Source organism: Nerophis lumbriciformis, linkage group LG10 (assembly GCF_033978685.3).
Source record: "Nerophis lumbriciformis linkage group LG10, RoL_Nlum_v2.1, whole genome shotgun sequence".
NCBI classification, from domain to species: domain Eukaryota; kingdom Metazoa; phylum Chordata; class Actinopteri; order Syngnathiformes; family Syngnathidae; genus Nerophis; species Nerophis lumbriciformis.
In genome coordinates this window covers 31932394-31940207 of record NC_084557.2, presented here as the reverse complement: position 1 = coordinate 31940207, position 7814 = coordinate 31932394, and positions in this window count along the sequence as shown.

Below are 7814 nucleotides of genomic sequence, written 5' to 3'. Positions count from 1 at the left end.
CGCAGGGAGCAGTCGACTCGAAATATACACACATTACACACACACACACACACACACACACACACACACACACACATATATATATATATATATATATATATATATATATATATATATATATATATATATATATATATATATATATATATATATATATATATATATGCAGAGGTGGGTAGTAACGCGCTACATTCACTCCGTTACATCTACTTGAGTAACTTTTGGGATAAATTGTACTTCTAAGAGTAGTTTTAATGCAACATACTTTTACTTTTACTTGAGTATATTTATAGAGAAGAAACGCTACTTTTACTCCGCTACTTTTATCTACATTCAGCTCGCTACTCGCTACTAATTTTTATCGATCTGTTAATGCACGCTTTGTTTGTTTTGGTCTGTCAGACAGACCTTCATAGTGCCTGCGTTTCAACAAATACAGTCACTGGTGACGTTCTCTCCGTTCCACCAATCAGATGCAGTCACTGGTGACGTTGGACCAATCAAACAGAGCCAGGCGGTCACATGACCTGACTTAAACAAGTTGAAAAACTTATTGGGGTGTTACCATTTAGTGGTCAATTGTACGGAATATGTACTGTACTGTGCAATCTACTAATAAAAGTTTCAATCAATCAAAAGTGTGAAGGAAAAAAGACCCTTTTTATTTCAATCGTACATCCCGTCAAAAGCCTAAAGACTGACTGCACAGTTCCTGTCTTCACAATAAAAGTGCCGCTCCATCGCGCCTGCGCTTTCAAAACAAGAGTCTCCGAAAGCCAGCGCAAACAAGCTAGCAAGCTACGGAATTTGCCGCCAATGTATTTCTTGTAAAGTGTATACAAACGAATATGGAAGCTGGACAAATAAAATGCCAAAAACCAACCACTTTCATGTGGTATTAGACAGAAAGGAGGAACTTTTTTTCTCCTCCATTTGAAAACGTGGACGCTATCAGCACTACTGTCTGATTACAATCAATGCAAGTCATCAGAATCAGGTAATACACCAACTTATATTCTTGTCTTCATGAAAGAAAGGAATCTATATGTGTTAAACATGCATGTATATTCATTAAAACGCCTTTAACATGTAAACAAAAACGGCAAAATAAATAAATATAAATTATATGCTGTATATATATAGACATGCACCTGGGGATAGGTTGATTGGCAACACTAAATTGGCCCTAGTGTGTGGATGTGAGTGTGAATGTTGTCTGTCTATCTGTGTTGGCCCTGCGATGAGGTGGCGACTTGTCCAGGGTGTACACCGCCTTCCGCCCGATTGTAGCTGAGATAGGCTCCAGCGACCCCAAAAGGGAATAAGCGGTAGAAAATGGATGGATATATATATATATATATATATATATATATATATATATATATATATATATATATATATATAAATGTGTATATATATATATATATATATATATATATATATAAATGTGTGTGTATATATATAAATGTGTATATATATATATATATATATATATATATATATATATATAAATGTGTGTGTGTATATATATATATGTATGTGTGGGAAAAAAATCACAAGACTATTTCATCTCTACAGGCCTGTTTCATGAGGGGGGGTTCCCTCAATCATCAGGAGATTTTAATGGGAGCATTCACATACCATGGATTATATAGGGCACAGAGTGGGTGGGTACAGGCTGGTGTAGGGGCGTGGTGATTGGCTCATGTGTTACCTAGGAGGTGTTTCCGTCTGTGGCGGCATGCTGTTACAATTTCGCTGCGCTTGTTGAGGGATGACAGGTCTGGACGGTAAATAATAAACAGTTTTTCTTTCAAGCATAGGTTGCATCTTTTATTACCACTATTGTAAGGTGTGCTGGATGCAAGAATTTGCCATGTTATTGAATATTCAACATTATTGTCTTTGAGGTCCCAAATGTGTTTGCTGAGTTCTGTGGTATTCCGCAGGTTTTGGTTCCTGAAAGAAGCCTTGTGATTGTTCCATCTGGTTTTGAACTCTCTTTCAGTTAATCCTACATATGTGTCGGATGTGTTAATGTCCTTGCGTGTTACCTTAGATTGGTAGACAACTGATGTTTGTAAGCACCCCCCGTTGAGAGGGCAATCAGGTTTCTTTCGACAGTTGCAACCTTTGTTGGTTTTGGAGTCGCTCTGTCCGGGGGCCGACGGCTCATTTGCAATTGTTTTGTTGTGGTTTGAGATGATTTGTCGTATATTGTTCATACAGCTGTAGCTCAATTTAATGTTGTTCTTGTTGAATACTTTTCTTAGGGTGTTGTCTTTGGGAAAGTGTTTGTCAATCAGATTGAGGAATTTGTGTCCAATGTTAGTTGAGACGTTTTTGCTGTATGGGGGGTTGTACCAGATGATGTCGTTTCGTTTTCTGTTCTTTTTCGGTTGGTTTCCTGGCGTGGGTTCATAGGTGAGGGTGAAATTGTATCCGCTTTCATCAAGGGCTTTTTGGTACAGGGGGGTTGCTTGGTCAAATTCAGCTTTGCTAGATGACAGCATCGATAGCCTTTTATTAATTCCGGTAGGTATTCTTTTCGTGGTGGTGGGTGGGTGGTTGCTGTCATGGTGCACGTATTGGAGTGTTATGTTGGGTTTCGTGAATGGTTGGTAGCTGTTATTTCTCAGGTTGAAAGTGACATCAAGGAAGTTGACGGTTTGCTTGTTGGCTTCAATCGTGATCCGTAGGCCGTTCTCTTTGAAAATTTGGCATATGCGCTTCTTGGTATTCTCGCTGCTCCTTGGCGAGGCGCGACACACTGCCAGTCCGTCATCACGGTAAATACCAAGGTTCAGATTGAGGCTGGCGAGCTGGGAGAGGAGGAAACTCCCAACGAGTTCACACGTTTCTGCTCCGTCAAAACTTCCCATAGTGACGTCAAATGTTGCATTGTTCTTTTTTTGCCATGGTGTACTGTTGTGGATGAGAATGGAGTTTTTTGCGTGGATGATGATGTTTCTTTCGTTGCCTGTGATTGAGTCGTAGTCTGAGGCGAAGTCTAGTGCTTGAGTCAGTAGGTCTTGCGTGATGGAAGGGTAAAATTATTCGATATCAAAGGAGATAAAGTTGTGCTGTTGTTTGTCTTGGATGTTGTTGAACCATTTGATTACTGCTGCTGTATTTCTCCATTGGTTGAGTGGTGTTTTGTCCTTGATTTTTGTGTTGACTCTGTCCAGGATTATTTTGCTGATTTTTCCTATTTCAGATTTAGTTGGGTTTATTAGTCGGCATGTTGGGTTATTTGCGAAGTTGGGTTTGTGGTCCTTCAATGTGATGAAGGCTTCCTTGTTGGCTGTGGCGTCCACCCTGTCCTCAATGTCCAGTTCAGCCGCGATCCTTTTATTTTCCAGGTGGATGTTCTGTAAGGTGCTGGGTTGTGCTTTTTTGTATGATTTGGTGATGCTTCTGTCCAGTAAGGTGTGATGTTCTGGTATGTCCATTCTGTAGAAGTTTGTGGTTTTTTCGGCAGCTATGATGAGGTTGTTTACTTTCTTGATGCGCTCCTTGTCATTTTTCAGCTTGGTGAGGAGTGGGTTGCGGATTGGCTTGAATTTGACTGATTGTATCATTTTGAGCATATGTGTGTGTATATATATATATATATATGTGTGTATATATATATATATATATATATATATATATATATATATATATATATATATATATATATATATATATATATATGTGTGTGTGTGTGTATATATATATATATATATATATATATATATATATATATATATAGATGATATGTGTGTGTATGTTACTCATCAGTTACTCAGTACTTGAGTAGTTTTTTCACAACATACTTTTTACTTTTACTCAAGTAAATATTTGGGTGACTACTCCTTACTTTTACTTGAGTAATAAATCTCTAAAGTAACAGTACTCTTACTTGAGTACAATTTCTGGCTACTCTACCCACCTCTGTATATATGTCTTAATAAGGTTATCCAAAAAATAGTGCTCGATACAGTAGTAGAGCGCAATATACAGGTAAAAGCCAGTAAATTAGAATATTTTGAAAAACTTGATTTATTTCAGTAATTGCATTCAAAAGGTGTAACTTGTACATTATATTTATTCATTGCACACAGACTGATGCATTCAAATGTTTATTTCATTTAATTTTGATGATTTGAAGTGGCAACAAATGAAAATCCAAAATTCCGTGTGTCACAAAATTAGAATGTTACTTAAGGCTAATACAAAAAAGGGATTTTTAGAAATGTTGGCCAACTGAAAAGTATGAAAATGAAAAATATGAGCATGTACAATACTCAATACTTGGTTGGAGCTCCTTTTGCCTCAATTACTGCGTTAATGCGGCGTGGCATGGAGTCGATGAGTTTCTGGCACTGCTCAGGTGTTATGAGAGCCCAGGTTGCTCTGATAGTGGCCTTCAACTCTTTTGCGTTTTTGGGTCTGGCATTCTGCATCTTCCTTTTCACAATATCCCACAGATTTTCTATGGGGCTAAGGTCAGGGGAGTTGGCGGGCCAATTTAGAACAGAAATACCATGGTCCGTAAACCAGGCACGGGTAGATTTTGCGCTGTGTGCAGGCGCCAAGTCCTGTTGGAACTTGAAATCTCCATCTCCATAGAGCAGGTCAGCAGCAGGAAGCATGAAGTGCTCTAAAACTTGCTGGTAGACGGCTGCGTTGACCCTGGATCTCAGGAAACAGAGTGGACCGACACCAGCAGATGACATGGCACCCCAAACCATCACTGATGGTGGAAACTTTACACTAGACTTCAGGCAACGTGGATCCTGTGCCTCTCCTGTCTTCCTCCAGACTCTGGGACCTCGATTTCCAAAGGAAATGCAAAATTTGCTTTCGTCAGAAAACATGACTTTGGACCACTCAGCAGCAGTCCAGCTCTTTTTTTCCTTAGCCCAGGTGAGACGCTTTTCGCGCTGTTTCTTGGTCAACAGTGGCTTGACACGAGGTATGCGGCAGTTGAAACCCATGTCTTTCAAGCGTCTCTTGGTGGTGGATCTTGAAGCACTGACTCCAGCAGCTGTCCACTCCTTCTGAATCTCCCCCACATTTTTGAATGGGTTTTTTTTCACAATCTTGACCAGGGCGCGGTGATCCCTATCGCTTGTACACTTTTTCTGACCACAGTTTTTCCTTCCCTTTGCCTCTCCATTAATGTGTTTGGACACAGAGCTCTGAGAACAGCCAGCCTCTTCAGCTATAACCTTTTGTGTCTTTCCCTCCTTGTGCAATGTGTCGATGGTTGCCTTTTGGACAGCTGTCAAATCTGAAGTCTTCCCCATGTTTGTGTAGGCTTCAGAACTGGACTGAGAGACCATTTAAAGCCCTTTGCAGGTGTTTTGAGTTAATCAGCTGATTAGTTTGTGGCACCAGGTGTCTTCAAAATTTAACCCTTACACAATATTCTAATTTTGTGACACATGGAATTTTGGATTTTCATTTGTTGCCACTTCAAATCATCAAAATTAAATGAAATAAACATTTGAATGCATCAGTCTGTGTGCAATGAATAAATATAATGTACAAGTTACACCTTTTGAATGCAATTACTGAAATAAATCAAGTTTTTCAAAATATTCTAATTTACTGGCTTTTACCTGTATGTATGTGTGGGAAAAACAATCACAAGACTACTTCATCTCTACAGGCCTGTTTCATGAGGGGTTCCCTCAATCATCAGGAGATTTTAATGCTTCCATTAAAATGTCCTGATGATTGAGGGAACCCCTCATGAAACAGGCCTGTAGAGATGAAGTAGTCTTGTGATTTTTTTTCCCACACACACATACATATATATATATATATATATATATATATATATATATATATATATATATATATATATATATATATCCCATCCATCCATCCATTTTCTACCGCTTATTCCCTTTTAGGGTCGCAGGGGGCGCTGGAGCCTATCTCAGCTACAATCGGGCAGAAGGCGGCGTACACCCTGGACAAGTCGCCACCTCATCGCAGGGCCAACACAGATAGACAGACAACATTCACACTCACATTCACACACTAGGGCCAATTTAGTGTTGCCAATCAACCTATCCCCAGGTGCATGTCTTTGGAGGTGGGAGGAAGCCGGAGTACCCGGAGGGAACCCACGCAGTCACGGGGAGAACATGCAAACTCCACACAGAAAGATCCCGAGCCCGGGATTGAACCCAAGACTACTCAGGACCTTCGTATTGTGAGGCAGATGCACTAACCCCTCTGCCACCCTATATATATATATATATATATATATATATATATAATAATTATTATTATTATTTATTTTTATTTTTATTGAACAACAAACATACATTTATAATTCACACAAAAGTCAAGGCACTTTCAACATCAAGAGAAGAAAACAAAAGCAAATACAGATAGAGTATTAAATATTAATAAATAATAATAATAATAACAAATATGAAAAAAAACAAAATACAAAAAGGGCTACCTAGATCACTTTAGATGTTTTTAACAGATATATCAATTTAAAGGCTTTTGTACTCTAAATCATTCTCCAAGATATGATTGATAATTATAAACCATCCATCCATCCATCCATTTTCTACCGCTTGTCCCTTTCGGGGTTACAGGGGTTCGCTGGAGCTTATTAGGAAATGTAGGCCTTACTTAGACTTAGACTTAGACTTAGACAAAGTTTATTGATCCACAAGGGAAATTGTTCCACACTGTAGCTCAGTTACAATGATGGAAAGTGTAAGGATGGAAAGGACAATGCAGGTATAAATAGACTAAATATAGCGATATAAAATATGACACGTATACATAATATTTACATAATACGGTATATGTACAGTATATTATATATACTGATATATTATATTATATTATATTATGTCTATATCATATATACAATATATAACAATTACCATGTACAATATTACAGTATATGTGACAGCTGCATCATAAAATAGAGAGAAAATCCAGCAGAAAATAGAAAATAGACATTAAAAACAAAGAGAAGTAGCTAACATACAAACCCCGTTTCCATATGAGTTGGGAAATTGTGTTAGATGTAAATATAAACGGAATACAATGATTTGCTAATCATTTTCAACCCATATTCAGTTGAATATGCTACAAAGACAACATATTTGATGTTCAAACTGATAAACAATTGTTTTTTTGCAAATAATCATTAACTTCAGAATTTGATGCCAGCAACACGTGACAAAGAAGTTGGGAAAGGTGGCAATAAATACTGATAAAGTTGAAGAATGCTCATCAAACACTTATTTGGAACATCCCACAGGTGAACAGGCAAATTGGGAACAGGTGGGTGCCATGATTGGGTATAAAAGTAGATTCCATGAAATGCTCAGTCATTCACAAACAAGGATGGGGAGAGGGTCACCACTTTGTCAACAAATGCGTGAGCAAATTGTTGAACAGTTTAAGAAAACCCTTTTTCAACCAGCTATTGCAAGGAATTTAGGGATTTCACCATCTACGGTCCGTAATATCATCAAAGGGTTCAGAGAATCTAGAGAAATCACTGCACGTAAGCAGCTAAGCCCGTGACCTTCGATCTCTCAGGCTGTACAGCATCAACAAGCGACATCAGTGTGTAAAGGATATCACCACATGGGCTCAGGAACACTTCAGAAACACACTGTCAGTAACTACAGTTGGTCGCTACATCTGTAAGTGCAAGTTAAAACTCTCCTATGCAAGGCGAAAACCGTATATCAACAACACCCAGAAACACCGTCGGCTTCGCGGGGCCTGAGCTCATTTAAGATGGACTGATACAAAGTGGAAAAGTGTTCTGTGGTCTG